Source organism: Cervus elaphus, chromosome 18, assembly GCF_910594005.1.
Source record: "Cervus elaphus chromosome 18, mCerEla1.1, whole genome shotgun sequence".
Lineage (NCBI taxonomy): Eukaryota > Metazoa > Chordata > Mammalia > Artiodactyla > Cervidae > Cervus > Cervus elaphus.
Window position 1 is genome coordinate 13,878,472 of NC_057832.1, and position 24,069 is coordinate 13,902,540.

The following is a 24,069-nucleotide window of genomic DNA, read 5'->3' on the forward strand; positions in this document are numbered from 1 at the left end:
GTTCTGTCCAAAATGATAAAACTAGAATCTGAGGGAAGAAGCATGGATGAATCTTTTTCTTTCTAAATGATAGTGCTCTACAAGAAAAAGACCATTACTGACAATTTCTCACTTTTGTTAGAATAATGTTTAGTGGCAAAACAAAATCTAGGTAGTCATTTTATTATCAAGAACAGAAATTAAAAAAAAAAATTTACAAAGAATGAAGAATGGGTCAAGACTTTGGTGATTCTGTTACACCTCTGAACCAGTATTAAATCTGCCTCTATGTGATTTCCTTGTTAAGTAGACATCCTTATGGTTTATACCACATTTAGTTAAGATTGCTGTTTTTTGTAACCTGTAACAAGAGTTGAATCAGCTTTAAGACAAGACCAATGGCTCAGAGGAGAGGAGAAGCTATGATAGAGTCAAGAATAGCCTATACCTTGATTTTCAAATCCCCTATTTCCTCAAAAGAGCATTCCTGCCAGTGATTTTTCCCCTGGGCAAAAGAATGTTGTGATGGAGAAGCAAACTGATAAACAGTGGCCATTTAAAATAAAAATAAGAGCTGTATTCCTTTAGGGGACTGAAACAAAGCAAAACAAAGCAAAAACTCACCCCTGGTTTCTCTAAACTTTACAAGTCATAGCGCAAAAATTACCTGCTCTCCAGAAGCCACTCAGCCCTATGAAAATTAGAAAGATGTTTACTAATATGCTACTAAAAAGTGGGTCCAAAGAAACCAAAGAGGAAATTTAAAAAAAATAAAAAATACCTTGTGGTGAATGAAAATAGAAACAGCTTTCCAAAATATATGGGGCAGAATAAAAGTAGTTTTAAGAGGGAAACTATCACAATACAGGCTTACCTCTAGAAGCAAGAAAAATATTAAATAAATGAACTTTACATTTTAATCAATTTTTTCTGGGGCAGAACGTAATAAACTAAAGTTAGTAGAAAGAAGGAAATTATAAAGATCAGAGTGGAAAAAATTTAAAAGAGATGGAAAAAAATAATCAAACTCTGAACATATCATTGAATATAAGAGATCATTGCTTGAAAAATAAAAAAAATCGATAAACATTTAGCCAGACTCATCAAGAAAAACAAAAATAGAATGGGCCCAAATAAATCTGAAATGAAAGATATGTTAAAACTGATACCACAAAAATATACACAGTCAGGAGAATATTTTGAATAATTTTATGCCCACAAATAGGGCAGCCTAGAAGAAATGAATAAATTCCTGGAAATATACAGTCTTCCAAGGCTGAATCAGGGAGAAAATCTAAATAGACCAATTACTGGCAATGAAGTTGAAATAGAAATTAAAAAAAAAAAAAAAAATCCCAAGAAACAAAAGCCCAGGACCAGATAGCTTCACAAGTGAATTCTATCCAACATTTAAAGAAGAATTAATAAGTATCCTTCTCAAAATATTCCTATAAACTGAAATGGAAGAAATGCTTCAAACCAATGTAAGCAAGCATACCATATTTTTCTCCTAGGAATTTTATGTTTTCAGGTCTTACATTTAAGTCTTTGATCCATTATGATTTTATTTTTGTATATAGTGTAAGAAAACACACAAATCACTTAAAATGGCAGATGATCTGAATAGACATTTATCTGAAGAAGACACACAGGTGGCCAATAGGCATGTGAAAAGATACTCAGAATCAATAATCAGGGAAATGTAAATCAAAACCACAATGAACTATCACGTAACACTTGTCAGAATGTCTATTATCAAAAAGACAAAAAATAACACGTGCTGATGATGGTGTAGAGAAAAAAAATCATCAGGTACTGGTGGTGGGAATGTAAGTTTGCATAGCCACTATGGAGCAGTATGGTGGTTCCTTAAAATATTAAAAATAGAACTACCAATCAGCAACTCCACTTCTAGATAACACAGAATAGTGTATTATTTTTAATAACAAAAGATGCTAATTTGGAAACATATATGCACCACAATATTCACTGCAGCATAATTTACAATAACCAAAATATGGAAGAAATCTAACCATTTATAGCTGAATGGATGGAGAAGACGTGGTGTATATATCATTGACATTTGAACAACACAAGGGCTAGGGGCATAGACCCTCCATGTAGTCAAATAACTTTACAGTTGGCCGTTTGTACCTGTGGTTTCATACCTGTGAATTCAACCAACTGAAGATCATGCAGAATGTAAGTAAATTTTTTTTAATTGTCTTCACTATACAGTTTTTATTTTCTAATTCATAAATTTCTACTCATACAGTGAAATATTGTGTCTTACATTTTACTTCTATATATATTTCAAGGTTAACAAGACGCTACAGTTATTATTTTGTTGACATTTGATATTTTCCTTTAAAAAAGTCAGGACTTGCTAGATGTAACATGGCATCTTGCTATTTTTTTTTTTTTAATTGAAGGATAATTTGCTTTACAGAATTTTGTTGTTTTCTGTCAAACCTCAACATGAATCAGCCATAAGTATACATATATCCTCTCCCTTTTGAGCCTTCCTCCCATTCCTGCCCCATCCCACACCTCTAGATTGATACAGAACCCCTGTTTGAATTCCCTAAGCCATACAGCAAATTCCCATTGGCTATCTATTTTACACATGGTAATGTAAGTTTCCATACATCTTCACCCTCTCCTCCCCTCTCCCCATGTCTGTTTCTCCATTGCTGCCCTGTAAATAAATTCTTCAGTACCATTTTTCTAGATTCCATATATATGCATTAGAATATGATATCCATCTTCCTCTTTCTAATTCACTTTAATTTGTATAATAGGTTCTGTGTTCATCCACCTCATCAGAACTCACTCAAATGTGTTCCCTTTTATGACTGAGTAATATTCCATTGTCTATATGTACCACCACTTCTTTACCCATTCATCTGTTGATGAACACCTAGGTTGCTTCCATGTTCTAGCTATCATAAATAATACTGCAATGAACAATGTGTCTTTTTCAATTTTGGTTTCCTCAGGGTATATGCCTAAGAGTGGGATTGCTGAGTCATATGGTGGTTTTATCCCCAGTTTTTTAAGGACCCTCCATACCATCTACCATAGTAGCTGTATCAATTTACATTCCCACCAACAGTGCAAAAGTGTTCCCTTTTCTCCACACCCTCTCCAGCATTTATTGTTTGTAGACTTTTTGATGATGGCCATTCTGACCAGTGTGAGGTGATATCACATTGTAGTTTTGATTTGCATTTCTCTGATAATGAGTGATGTTGACCATCTTTTCATATGTTTGTTAGCGATCTGTATTTCTTCTTTGGAGAAATATCTATTTAGGCCTTTTCCCCACTTTTTGATTGGGTTGTTTGTTTTTCTGGCATTGAACTACTTGCATATTTTGGAAATTAATCCTTTGTCAATTGTTTCATTTGCTGTTATTTTCTCCCTTCCCGAGGGTTGTCTTTTCACCTTACTTACAGTTTCCTTTGCTGTGCAAAAGCTTTTAAGTTTAATCAGGTGCCACTTGTTTACTTTTATTTTTATTTCCATTACTCCAGGAGGTGGAGTAATGGAAATAGAGGATCTAGCTTTGATTTATGTCATTGAGTGTTCTGCTTCTGTTTTCCTCTAAGAGTTTTATAGTTTCTGATCTTACATTTGTGTCTTTAATCCATTTTGAGCTTATCTTTGTGTATAGTAGCAGGAAGTGTTCTAATGTCATTCTTTTACATGTAGCCATCCAGTTTTCCCAGCACCATTTATTGAAGAGGTTGTCTTTGCCCCACTGTATATTCTTGCTTCCTTTGTCAAAAATAAAGTACCCATAGGTGCATGGGTTTATTTCTGAGCTTTCTATCTTGTTCCATTGGTCTATATTTCTGTTTCTGTGACACTACCATACTGTCTTGATGACTGTAGCTTTAGTAAAATCTGAAGTCAGGAAGGTTGATTCCTTCAGCTCCATTCTTCTTTCTCAAGACTGCTTTGGCTATTTGGGGTCTTTTGTGTTTTCATATGAATTGTGAAATTTTTTGTTCTAGTTCTGTGATAAATGCCACTGGTAATTTGATAGGGATTACATTGAATCTGTAGTTTGCATTTGGTAGTATAGTCATTTTCACAATATTGATTCTTCCTACCCAGGAACATGAAATATCTCTGTTTATGACATCTGTTTGTGTCATCTGTGATATCTTTCATTAGTGTTTTATAATTTTCTGTGTACAGTTCTTTTGTTTCCTTAAGTAAGTTTATTCCCAGATATTTAATTATTTTTGTTGCAATGGTGAATGTGATTGATTTTATAGTTTCCTGATTTTTCATTGCTAGTGTATAGAAATAAGTGATTTCTGTGTATTGATTTTGTATCTTGTAACTTTGTTAAATTCACTGATTAGCTCTAGTAATTTTCTGATACTATCTTTAGGGTTTCCTATGTACAGTATCATGTCATCTGCAAACACTGAGAGCTTTACTTCTTCTTTTCTGATCTGGATTATTTTATTTCTTTTTCTTCTCTGATTGCTATAACTAGCACTTCCAGAACTATGTTGAATAATAGTGGTGAAAGTAAACACCCTTGTCTTATTCTTGATCTTAGGGGGAATGCTTTCAGTTTTTCACCATTGAGAATAATGTTCGCTATAGGCTTATCGTATATGGCCTTTACTATGTTGAGGTAGGTTCCTTCTGTGGCCATTTTTTAAAGAGTTTTCATCATAAATGGGTGCTGAATTTTGTCAAAAGCTTTTTCTGCATCTATTAGTCTGATCTGATCATATGATTTTTATCTTTCAATTTGTTAATATCACATTGATTGATCTGCATATGTTGAAGAATCATTGCCTTCCTGAAATAAACCCAACTTGATCATGGTGTATTAGCTTTTTGATGTGTTGCTGAGTTTTGTTTGCTAAAATTTTGTTGAGCATTTTAGCATCTAAGTTCATCAGTGATCTTGGGCTGCAGTTTTCTTTTTTTGTGTTGTCTTTGTCTGGTTTTGGTATCAAGGTGATGGTGGCCTCGTAGAATGAGTTTGGAAGTGTTCCTTCTGCAATATTTTGAAAGCATTTTAGAAGGATAGGTGTTAGCTTTTCTCTAAATGTTTGATAGAATACTCCTGTGAAGCCACCTGGTCCTGGGCTTTTGTTTTTGGGGAGATTTTCGATCACAGCTTCAATTTCAGGGCTTGTAATGAGTTGTTCATAATTTCTATTTTTTCCTGGTTCAGTCTTGGAAGATTGAACTTTTCTGAGAATCTGTTCATTTCTTCTAGGTTATCCATTTTATTACCATATAATTGTTCTCTTATAATCCTTTGCATTTCTGCATTGTCTGTTGTAACCCCTCCTTTTTCATTTCTAATTTTGTTGTTTTGATTCTACTCTTTTTTTCTTGATGAGTCTGGCTAAAGGCTTGTCAATTTTGTTATCTTCTCAAAGAACCAGCTTTTAGTTTTATTAATCTTTACTATTGCTTCTTTCTTTCTTTTTTTTTTTTTCTTCCATTTATTTCTGCTCAGATTTGTATGATTTCTTTCCTTTTACTATTTTTTTTCTTCTTCTTTCCCAGTTGTTCTAGGTGCAAAGTTAGGTTGTCTATTCAATGCTTTTCTTGTTTCTTGAGGTAGGATTGTATTGCTATAAACTTCACTCTTAGAACTGCTTTTGCTTTATCCCATAGGATTTGAGTTGTCATGTTTTCATTGTCATTTCTTTCTAGAAATTATTTTGATTTCACTTTTGATTTCTTCAGTAACCTGTTGGTTACTTAGAATTGTGTTTTTTAATCTCTATGTGTTTGTGTTTCTTAGGATTGTTGTTTTTTTTTTTCTTGTAATTTATATCTAGTCTCATAGTTTTGTGGTCACAGAAGATGCTTGATATGATTTCAATTTTCTTAAGTTTACTGAGGTTTGATTTGTGACCCAAGATGTGGTCTCTCCTGGAGAGTGTTCCATGTATACTTGAGAAGAAATTGTATTCTTCTGCATTTGGGTGGAATGTCCTAAAGATACCAATGAGATCCATCTTATCTACTGTATCATTTAAGGCATGTGTTTCCTTGTTAATTTTCTGTTGTGATTATCTGTCCATTGGTGTTAGTGGGGTGATAAATTCTCCTACAATTTTTGTTTCTGTCCATTTCTCCCTTTATGCCTGTTAGTGTTTGTCTTATGTATTGAGGTGCTCCTGTGATGGGTGCATAGATATTTACAATTGTTATGTCTTCCTCTTGGATTGATCCCTTGATCATTGTGTGTGTCCTTCCTTATCTCTTGTAATATTCTTTATTTTAAGGTCTATTTTGTCTAATATGAGAATTGCTACTCCAGCTTTCTTTTGCTTCCCATTTTCATGGACTATAGTTTTCCATACTCTCACTTTCAATCTATATGTTTCTTGAGGTCTGAAGTGTGTTTCTTCTAAACAGCATATATATGGGTCTTGTTTTTATATCCATTCAGCAAGTCTGTGTCTTTTGGTTGGAGCATTTAAACCACTTATATTTAAAATAATTATTGACATATATGTTCCTATTGATATTTTCTTAATTGTTTGGGTTGATTTTGTAGATCTTTTTTCTTCTCTTGTATTTCTTGACTATGTAAGTCCCTTTAACACTTGTAAACCTGGTTGAGTCATCTTGAATTCTCTTAACTTTTGCTTGTCTGAAAAGCTTTTAATTTCTCCATCAATTTTGAATGAGATTTTGGTTGTAGATTTTTCCCTTTCAATAATTTAAATATATCCTGCCATTCCCTTCTGACCTGCAGATTTTATGCTGAAAGATTAGCTCTTATGTGTGGGGTTTCCTTTGTATGTTACTTGCTGCCTTTCCCTTGCTGCTTTCAATATTCTTTCTTTCTTAGTTTGATTAGTATGGGTCTTGGCGTGTTTCTTCTTATGTTATCCTGTATGGGACTCTTTGTGCCTCTTGTACTTGATTGACTATTTCCTTTTCCATGTTGGGAAAATGTTCAGCTATAATCTCTTCAAAAATTTTCTCATGACCTTTCTTTTCCTCTTCTTCTTCTGAGGCCCCTATAATTCCAATGTTGGTGCATTTAATATTGTCCCAGATGTCTCTGAGACTATTCTTAGTTATTTTCATTCTTTTTACTTTATTTTGTTCTTCAGAAGTTGTTTCTATCATTTTATCTTCCAGCTCACTGATTCGTTCTTCTGCTTCAGATATTCTATTGATTCCTTCTAGAGTATTTTTACTTTAAGTAATTGTATTGTTTGTATGTTTATTCTTTAATTCTTCTAGGTCTTTCTTAATTGAATCTTGCATTTTCTCCATTTTATTTCAAGGTTTTTGATCATCTTTACTATCGTTATTCTGATTTCTTTTTCAGGTAGTTTGCCTATTTCCTCTTCATTTATTTGTGCTTCTGTGTTTCTAGTTTGTTTCTTCATTTGTGTAGTATTTCTCTGCCTTTTCATTATTTCTTTTTAACTTATTGTGCTTGAGGTCTCCTTTTCCCAGGCTTCAAGGTTGAATTCTTCCTTCCTTTGGTTTCTGCCCTCCTAATGTTGGTCCAGTGTTTTGTGTAAGCTTCCTGTAGAGTAAGATTTGTTCTGAGATTTTTGTTTGTTTGTTTTTCCTCTGATGGGCAAGGCTGAGTGAAGTGGTAATCCTGTCTGTGGATGATTGGGTTTATATTTTTTTGTTGTTTGTTGTGTAGATAAGATGTCCTGCACAGGGTGCTACTGGTGGTTGGGTGATGCTGGGTTTTGTATTCAAGTGCTTTCCTTTGTGTGAGTTCTCACTATATGATACGACTTACCACACAGAAGCTTGGCCATGAGGAACAACCCCTTGACCAAGGTCAGGGGTGGCGACCGAGAGAGCGGCAGGCTGTGACAGCACAGGAATGGCACAGAGGAGCTTCCCCACGTCAGAGATCAAGGACGGCGGCTGGGAGGAGCTACCCCACCTCCAAGGAGCAGTGGCTGCACAGGCGCAGGAGGGCTGAGAGGAGCTACTCCACGTTCAAGGTCAGGAGGGGCGGCTATGAAGAGATACTCCTCGTCCAGGGTAAGGAGCAGCAGCTGCACTTTGCTGGAGCAGCCGTGAAGAGATACCCCACATCCAAGGTAAGAGAAACCCAAGTAAGATGGTAGGTGTTGTGAGAGGGCATCAGAGGGCAGACACACTAAAACCATAATCACAGAAAACTAGCCAATCTGATCACAGGACCACAGCCTTGTCTAACTCAGTGAAACTAAGCCATGCCGTGTGGGGCCACCCAAGACGGTCGGGTCATGGTGGAGAGGTCTAACAGAAAATGTGATCCACTGGAGAAGGGAATGGCAAACCACTTCAGATTTCTTGCCTTGAGAACTCCATGAACAGTATGAGAAGGCGAAATGATAGGATACTGAAAGAGGAACACCCCAGGTCGGTAGGTGCCCAATAACTCCAGAAAAAATGAAGGGCTGGAGGTCCAATGCTGTAAAGAGCAATATTGCATAGGAACCAGGAATGTTAGGTCAATGAATCAAGGCAAATTGGAAGTGGTCAAACAGGAGATGGCAAGAGTGAATGTTGACATTCTAGGAATCAGCAAACTAAAATGGATTGGAATGGGTGAATTTAACTCAGATGATTATTATATCTACTACTGTGGGCAGGAATCCCTTAGAAGAAATGGAGAAGACATCATAGTCAAAAAAAATGTCTGAAATGCAGTACTTGGATGCAACCTCAGAAACGACAGAGTGATCTCTGTTTCCAAGGCAAACCATTCAATATGACAGTAATCCAAGCCTATGACCCAACCAGTAATGCTGAAGAAGCTGAAGTTGAACAGTTCTATGAAGACCTACAATACCTTTTAGAACTAACACCCCAAAAAGATGCCCTTTTCATTATAGGGGACTGGAAGTTAAGAAACACCTGGAGTAACAGGCAAATTTGGCCTTGGAGTACAGAATGAAGCAGGGCAAAGGCTAATAGAGTTTTGTCAGGAGAACGCACTGGTCATAGCAAACACCTTCTTCAAACAACATAAGAGAAGACTCTACACATGGACACCACCAGATGGTCAACACGGAAATCAGATTGATTATAGTCTTTGCAGCCAAAGATGGAGAAGCTCTCTACAGTCAACAAAAACAAGACCAGGAGCTGACTGTGGCTCAGATCATGAACTCCTTATTGTCAAATTCAGACTTAAACTGAGAAAAGTAGCGATAACCACTGGACCATTCAGGTATGACATAAACCGAATCCCTTATGATTATACAGTGGAAGTGAGAAATAGATTTAAGGGACTAGATCTGATAGAGTGCCTGAAGAACTATGGATGGAGGTTCATGACACTGTACAGGAGACAGGGATCAAGACCATCCCCATGGAAAAGAAATGCAAAAAGGCAAAATGGTTGCCTGAGGAGGCCTTACAGATAGCTGTGAAAAGAAGAGAAGCAAAAAGCAAAGGAGAAAAGCAAAGATATTCCCATTTGAATGCAAAGTTCCAAAGAATAGCAAGGAGAGATAAGAAAGCCTTCCTCAGCGATCAATGCAAAGAAATAGAGGAAAACAACAGAATGGGAAAGACTAACAATCTCTTCAAGAAAATTAGAGATACCAAGGGAACATTTCATGCAAAAATGGGCTCAGTAAAGGACAGAAATGGTATGGACCTAACAGAAGCAGAAGATATTAAGAAGAGGTGTCAAGAATACACAGAAGAACTGTACAAAAAAGGTCTTCATGACCCAGATAATCACAATGGTGTGATCACTCACCTAGAGCCAGACATCCTGGAATGTGAAGTCAAGTGGGCCTTAGAAAGCATCACTATGAACAAAGCTAGTGGAGGTGATGGAATTCCAGTTGAGCTATTTCAAATCCTGAAAGATGATGCTGTAAAAGTGCTGCACTCAATATGCCAGCAAATTTGGAAAACTCAGCAGTGGCCACAGGACTGGAAAAGATCAGTTTTCATTCCAATCCCTAAGAAAGGCAATCCCAAAGAGTGCTCAAACTACTGCACAATTGCACTCATCTCACACGCTAGTAAAGTAATGCTCAAAATTCTCCAAGCCACGCTTCAGCAATACATGAACCGAGAACTTCCAGATGTTCAAGCTGGTTTTAGAAAAGGCAAAGGAACCAGAGATCAAATTGCCAACATATACTGGATCATCAAAAAAGCAAGAGAGTTCCAGAAAAATATCTATTTCTTCTTTATTGACTACACCAAAGCCTTCGACGTTGTGGATCACAATAAACTGTGGAAAATTCTGAAAGAGATGGGAATACCAGACCACCTGACCTGCCTCTTGAGAAACCTATATGCAGGCCAAGAAGCAACAGTTAGAACTGGACATGGAACAACAGACTGGTTCCAAATATGAAAAGGAGTATATCAAGGTTGTATATTGTCACCCTGATTATTTAACTTATATGCAAAGTACATCATGAGAAATGCTGGGCTGGAAGAAACACAAGCTGGAATCAAGATTGCAGGGAGAAATATCAGTAAACTTAGATATGCAGATGACACCACCCTTATAGCAGAAAGTGAAGAAGAACTAAAGAGCCTCTTGATGAAAATTAAAGAGGAGAGTGAAAAAGTTGGCTTAAATCTTAACATTCAGAAAACTAAGATCATGGCATCTGGCCCCATTACTTCATAGGAAATAGATGGGGAGACAGTGGAAACAGTGTTAGTCTTTATTTTTCTGGGCTCCAAAATCACTGCAGATGGTGATTGCAGCCATGAAATTAAAGGATGCTTCTCCTTGGAAGGAAAGTTATGACCAACCTAGATAGCATATTAAAAAGCAGAGACATTACTTTTCCAACACAGGTCCATCTGGTCAAGGCTATGGTTTTTCCAGTGGTCATGTATGGATGTGAGAGTTGGACTGTGAAGAAAGCTGAGCGCTGAATAATTGATGCTTTTGAAAGAGAGTTGTGGAGAAGAGTGTTGGAGAGAGAGTGTTGGAGAAGACTCCTGAGAGTCCGTTGGACTGTAAGGAGATCCAACCAGTCCATCCTAAAGGAGATCAGTCCTGGCTGTTCATTGGAGGGTCTGATGTTGAATCTGAAACTCCAATACTTTGGCCACCTCATGCAAAGTGTTGACTCATTGGAAAAGACCCTGATGCTGGGAGGGATTGGGAGTAGGAGGAGAAGGGGATGACAGAGGATGAGATGTTTGGATGGCATCACCAACTCAATGGACATGGGTTTGAGTAAACTGTGAGGGTTGGTGATGGACAGGGAGGCCTGGCCTGCTGAGATTCATGGAGTTGCAAAGTGTCGGACATCACTAAGCGACTGAACTGAACTGACCTGAACTGAGGGTTAACTAATCGGAGAAGGTGATGGCACCCCACTGCAGTGTTCTTGCCTGGAGAATCCCAGGGACAGGGGGTCCTGCTGAGCTGCCGTCTATGGGGTTGCACAGAGCCAGACATGACTGAAGCAACTTAGCAGCAGTAGTAATAGCAGCAGGGTTAACTGATAGTCTAGGTTCTTGGAATCAGTGCTGCCGTTCCAAAGGCCCAGTGCTTGATCTCTGATGAAGATTGAGGATTCTACAAGTAGTTTGTTTTGGCATTAAGTGAGATTAAAACAAATATCCAAAAACAAGAAACCAAAGTTGATCCCCAGACAAACTGCAGTTATAAAATCAGGCAAATAATAATTAAAATAATGGAACATGCACATATACATATACATTGATGAGCAAAGATAAAAGAGTCCAACAAAAATAAAGTACAATGGACTCACCCAGTGATCAAAGGAAACCAAAAATTATATCTACCAGAACAAAACCAACTAAAGCAGAAACTAAAAAACACAATAAAGAATGGTGCCAATTGGGGAATAAAGCAATGAAAATAAAACTAACAAATACATTGAGAGGAAAGGAAAGAAAAGAAAGAAAGAATAGTTATGCAAAGTTAAGTGGAGGTAGATAAAGATTTATATACATTAAAATTAACTGCAAGGGGAAAAGAACAGTAGGAAAGGTAAACAAAGGAATGAGTGTAGAAAAAAATGCAATGGGTTTAAAAAATTAAAAATTAAAATTATAAAAAAGAGAAAAGAACAAAAGAAAAAAGGGGGGAAAAAAAAAAAGAAAACTCCATGGAACTGCAGAAGCCTACCCTTGAGGCATAGGTTTATATCAACAATATGAAGTGTGACTGAATATACATACATACATAAACACCCATAAGCAAAATCAAAACTGCCCAAAAAAATAAAGTACAATAGATTGACCCAGCGAACAAAGAAAACCAAAAATCATATCTACCAGAACAAAACTAACTAAAGCACAAACTGGAAAACAAAACTGAAGCAAGATGTCAACTGGGGAATAAAGCAATGAAAATAAAACTAATGAATATGTTGAGAGGAAAGGAAAGAAAGAATGAATAGATATGCAAAGTTAAATAGAGACAGATAAAGAAGATTTATATACATTCAAGATTAAGTGCAAGGGGAAAACAACAGTAGGAAAATCAAACAAAGGAATAAATGTAGAAAAAATAATAATAAGTTTAAAAAATTAAAGGGAAAAGAAGAAAATTAAAAAAAAAAAAGGAAAACTCCGCAGAACTGCAGAAGCCCAGCATAAAGGCAAAGGTTTATGACAACAATAAAAATGTGACTGAGGGGAAAAAAAAACCAAAAGACTCAAAAGCTTAATTAGGTTTCATAGTGCCAATAAAATCAATAACTACAAAAGAATATAGAGAACAAATCAAAACATAAGAATAAAAAATGCTTTTCTTGAGTCAGAGTCCTTTCCCTCGCTGGGAGTCACAGTCCTCCTCGCCCTAGGATGCCCAGCGCTGTGCCGATCTCTGGCCCTGCTGTGGGGGCAGCTCAGAGTCTGATCTGGTCCCACTCCTGTGTGTCCTCGTCCCCCTAGGATGCCCTCCAGCGCTGTGCCGATCTCTGGCCCTGCCATGGGGGCAGCTCAGGGTCTGATCTGGTCCCACTCCTGTGTGTCCTCGCCTCCAAGTCCACAGCTGTCAGAACTAGTGCACTTTCTTCTGGGGGAGCCTCAGTGACCTTTCATATATCCCACAGATGCGGAGTCTGCCCAGTTGATCGTGTGGATTTAATCTGCAGCTTGTGCAGCTGGTGGGGAGGTTTGGGGTCTTCTCCCTTGGCCACACTGCCCCTGGGTTTCACCTGTGGCTTTATTCCCAACTCTGCATGTGGGCCGTCCCCTGGGGTTTGCCCCTGAGGCTGCCCTGGAGGACTTGGGTCTGCCCCTCTGAGGGCCCGGTGCGGAGGCGGGGCAGCTGCTTGGGTCGCAGGGGTTCCGGCAGCACCGGGTCCTCAGGGGAGCTGGCGGCTGGGGCAGCAGGAAATATAGTGCCCTAGAAGGGCGTGGCCACCAGTGCTGGCCAATACCCTCCAGTGTTCTTGCCTGGAGAACCCCCCTCCCTGACAGGGAAGCCTGGCAGGCCACAGTCTACAGGGATACAAAGAGTTGGGCACTATAGAAGTGACCCTGGGCACAAACAAGCAGGATATCTTTTGCCCGTGGCAGTTCTGTCCCATTGAGAGTTGAATGTGAAGTTAGCACCGCTTCTTGGCTTGCAGGGACCCTGGCGGTGCCAAGTGTGCAGAGACACGGACTGCCTCTGCTGCAGGAGTTATGGCCTTCTCAGAGTCTTTTTTCGAGTGTCTTGTAGCTGGTGATGAGAAGGCCCCTCTGGCCAATCTTTCCCCATAGCACCACCCCTCAGGCACTTGGAAGGCTCTCTTGCCTGGCTTCCTTCTCTGTTGTTTGGAGCATCAGGCACATAAAGGGGCCCCCTGGGTGGGGTCCTACTCTGTAGATCCGTGTGTCAGGCATTTGATGGACCAGACTCTCTAATGTTCAGCTGCCGATGCTGGCCTATGGAGGAGAGAGAGGCTGTGGTGATGGCTCCATCCCCTTCGCATGGCTCAGCAGTATTGCCTTGCTTCCATGGTTGCCCAGCTTTCCACCACAGGCATTTCCCACCACAATCTCCTACCTCACCTCCTCTCGATTTGTCTCTTCTCAGTCAACAGCAGCCCTCACCCTGGGATCACTCCACAATCCCCAAACTCCACGTCCCTGCCAGAGGTATGTATGGCTGTGGCAAGGACTGTCTGATTCTCATTCCATTTAGGCTGCCACAGATCAGCTGTTTCACTCTCAGCCTTAAATGTTCCTCCTCTGACTCAGACAATTCCCCTGATGGGGTGGATGGGGCCCCTGTTTCAGTTCCCCCACCTGCCAAGGACAGGTCCAGCCCTACTAACACTCCTGTTTTTCCCCCGAGTTCCTTCATCGTACCGAGTTTTGCGTGGTTCTATATATTATTTTCCTCTGGTCAGGTCCTCCTGTCTGCTCTCAGATGGTGTTCTGCAAGCACGTCTGTGTCTGAGGTGTATTCTGAACGTATACGTGGAGAGAGATGTACACCACGTCCACCTACTCCTCCACCATCTTGTTCTCTGTAAATCAATAATTAGTTTAAAAAAATTGCATATGACTGGGCCTACTCAACAAATTTGTTTTTAGTTATCCAGTGTACATACAATGGAATATTACTCAGGTATAAAAAGGAATGAAATCGAGCCATTTGTGACAAAATGGATGAACCTAGATGTATTATGCTAAGTGAAACACATCAGAGAAAGAAAGACAAATATGGTCTTATTTAACTTATATATAGAATCTAGAAAACAAACAAACAAATGAGCAAACATAAAATGGAAAGACATAGATACAGAAATCTCACAGGTGTTTACCAGAAGGGGTGGGGACGTGGAGATGGGCAAAATAGGTGAAGAATATTAAAAGATACAAACTTGTGGTCATAAAATGCTACAGAGATATAATGTGTAGCATAGAGAATATAGTCAATAATATTATAATAACTTTGTATGGTGACAGATGGTAAGAAGACATTGTGGTAATCATTTTGTAATGCACAGAAATATTGAATCAGTGTGTTATACACCTGAAACTGGTATAATGTTGTAAGTCAATTATATGTCAATCCAAAAACAAAAACAAAAAAATCATGCTGTTCCTGCCCTCCTCGAAAATGAATCTAAAATTTAAATCCCCCAATGTAGCAACAATAAACTTTCTGGAAGAACAAAGCAGAAGAACAAAACGCAGTCTAGTCACTTATAACCCTGATGCTGGGAAAGATTGAGGGCAGGAGGAGAAGGGGATGACAGAGGATGAGATGGCTGGATGGCATCACCGACTCAACGGACATGAGTTTGGGTAGACTCCAGGAGTTGGTGATGGACAGGGAGGCCTGTCATGTTGCAGTTCATGGGGTCGCAAAGAGTCGGACACGACTGAGCAGTTGAACTGAACTGAGTCACGTATAAGTCTCTCTGACTCCTAGAAATTTTCATTCATCTTGATTTGATGGAATGAAATTTTTCTACATAAGGATGATGAGTCTTTGACTCTTAGCTGGTTGATAAACATCAGACATGCACATAATTAAATAGAGGTTTTGATTAATTGATTTCACTGTAGCTGTACTTATCATGTTTGACCACTTATATCTGCACATTTCAAGATGGTAGCCACTAGCTACTTAGGTATATTTGAGTACCTGAAATGTAGATACTACTACCTGACATGTGTCATGACAGTAAATTAACATACTAGGTTCCAAAGAATTAGTACAAAATATAAAATATCTCATTAAGTTTTTATATTTATATGTGTTGAAATACTGTTTGACTGATTAGGTTAAATAATATATATTATCAAAATGAATCTCATCTGTTCTTTTTGCTTTTTATTTAGTTACTAGACAATTTTAACTTATGTGGTACACAAATTTCTACTGTTAGCATTTATCTAGATATCAAAAATAATTTGAGATATATATATATATATGTACACACATACATACATACATACTAATATACAGATTGTCCAGGCTTTTCAATAAGACTTTATTTTTTTCCTTAGAGGAATGGAGTTTTCATGATTGTCAATTCCTGTTTGGAAAGGAGAGAGGCAATGACTTAGTTGATTGAGTTCCTCTCTTTCTGTAATGACTATACCAATTATGAGGGGCTTATCAAACCTTTTACTTCTCTGGCACACCTATGTTTTATTAGCATCCCAAGGAGATTCCAAATCATCTTTGGTAACTATATGTGGGCAATATGAAATAGCTGCAGGTATTTTTAAATCACTTTATATTATTATTGTTTGGTGTTTAGACTCTGCATTTTTCTTCTCCCCTTTTTAGATCTCAGCCACTTAACTCACCTGGCATCTTTCTCTGTCCAGGCAACCATGGCAAAAAAGAGCCTGTATGAAGGTGAGGTGGTTGTCTGAAGATGCCTTACAAATAGCTGAGAAAAGAAGAGAAGCAAAAGGCAAAGGAGAAAGGGAAAGATATACCCAATTAAATGCAGAGCTCCAGAAAAAAAAGCAAGGAGAAATAAAAATGCCTTAAGATAAGTTTTTGTGTGAACAATGCAAAGAAATGAAGGGAAGCAATCAGATAGAATGGGAAAGACTAGCTAACAGAAGCAGAAGAGATTAAGAAGAGGTGGCAAGAATACACAGACGAACTGTACAAAAAAGGTCTTAATGACCCAGTAACCATAATGGTGTGGTCAGCCACCTAGAGCTAGACATTCTGGAGTGTGTAGTCAAGTGTGCCTTAGGAAGCGTTACTACTAATGAAGCTAGCAGAAGTGATGGAATTCCAGCTGAGCTATTTAAAATCCTAAAAGATGATGTTGTTAAAGTGCTACAGTTAATATACCAGCAAATTGGGAAAACTCAGCAGTGGCCACAGAACTGGAGAAGATCAGTTTTCATTCCAATGCCAAAAAAAGACAATGCCAAAGAATATACAAACTCCCATACTGTGGTGCTCATTTTCCATGCTAGCAAGATAATGCTCAATTTCCTTCAAGCTACATTTCAGCAGTACATGAACCAAGAACTTCCAGATGTATAAGCTGGATTTAGGAAAGGCAGAGGAACCAGAGACCAAATTGCCAATGTACATTGGATCATAAAAGCAAGGGCATTTCAGAAGAACATCTAATTCTGCTTCATTGCCTTTGATGGTGCGGATCACAACAAATTATGGACATTCTTAAAGAGATGAGAATACCAGACCACCTTTACCTATCTCCTGAGAAACTTGTACGCAGATCAAGAAGCAACAGTTAGAACTGGACATGGAGCAACATACTGGTTCAAAATTGGGAAAGGAGTACATCAAGGCTATATATTGTCACCCTGTGTATTTAACGTATATGCAGAGTATGTCATTCAAAATCCTGGGCTGGATGTATCACAAGCTGGAATCAAGATTTCTAGGAGAGATATAAATAACTTCAGATACATAGATGTGGTAAGTCTCTTCAGTCATTCCCAATTATTTGCAACTCTATGGATTGGGCTGCCAGCTTCCTCTGCCCATGGGATTCTCCAGACAAGAATTCCGAAGTGGGTTGCCATGTCCTCCTCTAGGGGATCTTCCCAACTCAGGGATCGAGCCTATGTCTCCTTTGGCTCTTGCATTGCAGGTAGATTCCTTACCTCTGGTCCACCAGGGGAAGTCCCAGATATACAGATGATACCACTCAAATGGCAGAAAGTGAAGAAGAACTAAACACTGTCTTGATGAAGGTGAAACAATAGAGTGAAGAAGCTAACTTAAAACTCAACCTTCAAAATCTTGGGACCAGCCCAACAATGAACCGACCCCAGGGAGCAGTGCTGCAGAATAATAAAGAAAAAGAGAACTCAGAAATAAAGTGGGGATCAGGGGCTGACGCCATTCGCAGGCAAAAGCCCAGATCCTAATCCTCTCATGCCTTTTATTGTTAACTTCTACTTCCTTATTCATGCTCTAGAGATATCTCTTCTGCACAATCTCAGATCAGGGATAAAGATATACAATGCACAGTCCTCAGTGTCAAACCTTCAAGGCTTTCATGACTTTGTTCAGCCTTTTGGCTAGTGATGCCCTTTTTTAGCAACTCCCTTATGGCTCTGGCTACTGGAACAGTCACTAATGGTTTTCCATCAGTCATATTAGTACTTCAACATCTTGCTTTCAAGATGTCTTTCCACGATGTAATTTTTACTGCTCCCAGTCCTTCACATGGGGGTGATGAGAAAGTCATTCTTATTTTTCAAAGAAGCCCCGTTAATTATAGTGCAGGCCTGTGCATAGCATATTCCCTTCACAAAAAAGTAGGATTATGGTATCCAGTCCCATCACTTCATGGCAGATAGATGAAGAAAAAGTGGAAACAACAGCAGATTTTATTTTCTTGGGCTCTGAAATCTTTGCAGATGGTGACTGCAGCCATGAAACTAATAGATACTTCCTCCTTCTAAGAAAAGCTATGACAAATCAAGACAGCATATTAAAAAGCAGAGACATTACTTTGCCAACATAGGTCCACATAATCTAAGCTATGTTTTTTCCAGTAGTCATATATTGATGTGAGAGTTGGACCATAAAGAAAGCTGAGCACTGAAGAATTGATGCTTTTGAACTGTGGTGTTGTAGAAGACTCTTGAGAGTCCCTTGGACTGTAAAGAGGTCAAACCAGTCAATCCTAAATAAAATCAACCCTGAATATTCATTTGAAATGATGGATGCTGAAGCGGAAGCTCCAGTACTTTGGCCATCTAATGCAAAGAGCAGACATTAGAAAAGACCCTGATGCTGATAATGACTGAAGGTAGGAGGAGAAAGCGATGACAGAGGATGAGATGGTTGTAGCTTCACTGACTTAAGGGACATGAGTAAGTTCCAGGAGATGGTGAAGGACAAGGAAGCCTGGTTTGCTGCAGTCCATGGTGTCACAAAGAGTTGGACATGACTGAGTGATTGAAAAACAACATCAGCCTCCCATAAATGGTTTACCATAGCTGAGGCTGAAAGCAGAGATGGATCAGAGCACTGTGGATAAGAAACCGAACACCTGTAAGTCAATCCACACCTTACAGGGCTCATGTCTGTTTGTACTCTTTATGCCCATAATACTGCTTTATATTTGAAATGGTGATTCACTGATTTCTTTTTAAATGTTGGAAATTTTAATGAGATTATCTAGTTTCTATTACTGAAAATGTCCCCAAGCTATAATGAGGTCTATCATCTCACTCCTTAAAATTAATTCAGCATTTCAACTGGTCTAGATTTTTAGTGGGGTGAAACTGGTATTTCTTTATAAATAATAAAATCTTTTGTTGCCTTGCTTTCATCAAACCATGGTTGAGAAAGATTATCTTCATAATGATCAGCAGGCTTGGAATCGCAGGAAATGTCCAAGTAAATGCCTTGGGTTCTGAACATACTTCCCTCAGATCATCAAATAAAAAAGACACTTCATCCTTGGAAGAAAAGCTATGACAAACCTAAACAGTTTATTAAAAAGCAGAGATATCATTATGCCAACATAAATTCATATGTTAAAAGCCATGGTTTGGCAAGTAGTAATGTATGCATGCAAGATTTGGACAATAAAGAAGGCTGAGTGCTGAAAAATTGATTATTTTGAATTGTGGTGCTGGGGAAGATTCTTGAGAGTCCCTTGCACTGCCAGGAGTTCAAACCAGTTAATCCTAAAGGAAGTCAACCCTTAATATTTGTTGGAAGCACTGATGATGAAGTTGAAGCTCCAATACTTTGGTCACCTGATGTGAAGAGCCGAATCATTGGAAAAAACCCTGATGCTGAAAAGATTGAGTGCAGGAGGAGAAGAGAGGGTCAGAGAATGAGATGGTTGGATGACACCAGTGATTTATTGGATGTAAGTTTGAGCAAAATTCAGGAGATAATTAAGGACAGGGAAGCCTGTAGTGCTGGAGTCCATGGGGTGGCGAAGGGTCGGACATGACTTAATGACTGAACAACAGCATAGATAGTCTGGAGCTGAGCAATTAACATGGCTTCCAAATCCACTGAATGACTTGTTTTTTAAAAAGCACTAGTCCACTCTGTCTTCCTCTTCCAATTCAAACACTATAATAAGTATTAAAGAGATCCTACATGGCTCAGTCATATTTTCAAATTTCTTCTCACATACTGTATTTCATTATGTGTGTATGAGTGTGTGTGTGTTTCTGGGTGTAACACATCTGATAATGTACAGCATTCAAGGGATAAGTGCAATCTGTTCAACATTTAGGGATACTAGGATGCAATTTGTATTTGATAGCTCCTCTAACTGCAGGTAGGTGTCTAGAAACTTCTTATGAGTGCATAAATAATCTGCAAAAATAATATTTTCTCTTTTTGGAAGTCTTAACACTAGAAATATAAGTGACTACATAATAAATAAAGACCATGTAAGTGTGCATAGGAGATTAGGAGGGTCAATATCATAGGACAAGCCATTTGGCTAGTTTGAGCAAATGTGGTATTATAGGCAAGAAGTGTATGAAATCTTAGATCACAAGAGGATGACAATTAATTGAGTATAGGGATCCTCTTCTGTAGAGTTTAAAAAAAAAAACAACTGTGAATATAGTGGAGTATATTCAAAAATTACCTAAAGGAAATGAAACTATTACTGAATGTGAAGGCAGTGATAGGGTTTTCTGCTATGGGCTGGTTGGCTGCCTTCTAACACCTCTCTGTGCTCAACTCTCACTTTTCTACTGCTTTTTTCTGACATTACAGTCAGAGTGATCTTTTGAAAAACATAGACACAGCTATGTATAATTTTTTCAGCCTAAAGCTTCAGTGGCTTCTCATAGCTCCTGGAATAAATCCAGACCACTTGACAAGGGAGATGAAACCTTGAACTCTAGACCTACTCTGCACTCTATGCTACTGTTTACTGTGGTTGTAAAACAATTATATTATCATTTTCTTTACCCATAGGTCAAAGTCTTTAGCTATTCTCTGTCTCTCTTTAGAAAATTCTTTGTGGGGTTTACTTCAATATCTGTTATCTGGAAATAGCTTTACTTTAACTTACCTCAGTTTTCACAATGATCTGTGTTATGCTGAGTTAAATTTTGTTTGTTTGTTTGTTTTGCTTTGAAATTTGCTAGGCCTTTTGAAATTACAGTTGATATCCTTCATAAGTTCTGGGAAACTCTCAGCCATTTTTGCTTCAAATATAATTTTGCCTTATTTTATTTCTTCTCTTTATAGGATTCAAATCAAAGGTATGTTGACTGTCTTACTGTTTTCTCTGTGCTTCTTACCATTTCTTCTATGTTTTCCATAACTGTGTCTGTTCAAGCTATGTTCTGTCCAATATCTTTTGACATATACCCTAATTTATTAATTCTATCTTCAGATGTCTTTACATTTCCTTTAAACCTCTCTATCCAATATTACAATTTATTAAGAATATAGCTAGAGTTATTGAATTTCCTTAAATTCTATACTTTTTTCCATTTACCCATCTATCAACTATCCAATTTCATTTTTAATTAAATTCATTTCCATGCTGAGATCACCAATTGCATTAAGTTGTTTGAACATTGTAAAACATTTGATAAAACCAATACTTAAATTTTGGTGGATCTATACTAACCATTGTATTTTAGGTTTCTGTTTCTTGTTCATCCATTTATGGATATCATTTTGATGTGTCCTTAGTTATATTTCCCCATTGATAGTTCATTATCCTTGGAAGGATCCACTGAAGAATTGATGCTTTTGAACTGTAGTGCTGGAGAAGACTCTTGAGAGTCCCTTGGACAGCAAGGAGATCAAACCAGTCAACCCTGAGTATTCATTGAAAAGACTGATGCTGAATCTGAAGCTCCAATATTTTGGCCACCTGATGCAAAGAGCCAACTCATAGAAAAAAAAAAAAAAACAAACCTTGATTCTGGGAAAGATTGAAGGCAGGAGGAGAAGGGGGCAACAGAGAATATGATTGGATAGCATCGACTCAATGAACATGAGTTTGAGCAAACCCTGGGAGATGGTGGAGGATGGAGAAGCCTGGCATACTGCAGTCCATGGAGTCACAAAGAGTCAGACACGACTGAATGACTGAACAGCAACCTTTCACATTAGAGTAGAAACATTGCCTTCTTCACATCTATATGCCTGGAGAAACTCCAAGTTGGGATTTGGTCAACATAAATTTCATGACTGAGATTCTCTCCCCAACCAATCCATGTGAAAGTGAAAGTAAAATGTTCAAGTTTAGGAAAAAAGATGTAGAAATCTCTTATATCTGCTTTCACTCCATTTGTTCTGCTTACTGAAAAGGTAGCCCTTTCTGTATACATAGCCTTTTGTTGGGAGGTGGTGAGGTTATAGCTGCTTTAGATATAGTCTGCCTGACATTTTATATATATATATATATATATATGTATATATATACATACACACACACACACACACACACACACACACACACAGAGGAATCCATAGTTGTCAGGCACTGACTCTAAGATTCTCCATGATGGACAAGCTCTGACCTTGACTGCTTCCTCCTTTGTCTCACGCTGCAAACGCCCTCACAGCAAACACAGATCCCAGCCAAAGACCTTTCTAAAGTTTTCCCATTTTCAGGTGTCGTGTGTGTGTGTGCACAAACACACTTGAAATGTATTGTTTCTATTACTTTTCATTGTTCATTTTTTTAAAATTAATTAATTTATTTTAATTGGAGGCTAATTACTTTACAATATTGTCATGGTTTTTGCCATACATTGACATGAATCAGCCAAGGGTGTACATGTGTTCCCCTTCCCATCCATCAGGGTCATCCCAGTGCACCAGCCCTGAGTGCCCCGTCTCATGCATCAAACCTGGACTGGCAATCCACCTCACATATGATAATATACATGTTTCAGTGATACTATCTCAAATCATCCCATGCCTGCCTTCTCCCACAGAGTCCAAAAGTCTGTTCTTTATATCAGTGTCTCTTCTGCTGTCTTGCATATAGGGTCATCATTACCATCTTTCTAAATTCCATATATATGCATTAATATACTGTATTGGTGTTTTTCTTTCTGACTTACTTCACTCTGTGTAATAGGCTCCAGTTTCATCCACCTCATTATAACTGATTCAAATGCATTCTTTTTAATAGCTCAGAAATATTCCATTGTGTATATGAACCAGTTTTCTTATCCATTCATCTGCCAATAGACATCTAGGTGGTTTCCATGTCCTAGCTATTGTAAACAGTGCTGTGAGGAAAATTGGGGTACACGTGTCTCTTTCAGTTCTGGTTTCCTCGGTGTGTATGCCCAGAGGTGGGATTGCTGGGTCATATGGCAGTTCTATTTCCAGGTTTTTAAGGAATCTCCACACTGTTCTCCATAGTGGCTGTACTAGTTTGCATTCCCACCAACAGTGTAAGAGGGTTCCCTTTTCTCCACACCCTCTCCAGTATTTATTGTTTGTAGATGTTTTGATAGCAGCCATTCTGACTAGTGTGAGGTGGTAGCTCATTGTGGTTTTGATTTGCCTTTCTCTGATAATGAGTTATGTTGAGCATTTTTTCATGTGTTTGTTAGCCATCTCTATGTCTTCTTTGGAGAAATGTCTGTTTAGTTCTTTGCCCTATTTTTTGATGGGATCGACTGTTTTCTTGGAATTGAGCTGCATGTGCTGCTTGTATATTTTTGAGATTAGTTTTTTGTCCATTGCTTCATTTGTTATTACTTTCTCCCACTCTGAAGGTTGTCTTTTCACCTTGCTTATAGTTTCCTTTGTTGTGCAAAAGCTTTTAAGTTTAATTAGGTCTAATTTGTTTGTTTTTGCTTTTATTTTGATTACTCTGGGAAGTGGGTCATAGAGGATACTGCTGTGATTTATGTCAGAGAGTTTTTGACTATGTTTTCCTCTAAGACTTTTATAGCTTCTGGTCTTATATTTAGATCTTTAATCCACTTTGAGTTTATTTTTGTGTATGGTGTTAGAAAGTGTTCTACTTTCATTCTTTTACAAGTGGTTGACCAGTTTTCCCAGCACCAGTTGTTAATGAAATTGTCTTTTCTCCATTGTATATTTTTGCCTCCTTTGTCAAAGATAAGTTGTCCATCAGTGTGTGGATTTATCTCTGGGATTTTTAATTTTTTTCCACTGATCTATATTTCTGTCTTTGTGTCAGTACCATACTGTTTTGATGACTGTAGTTTTGT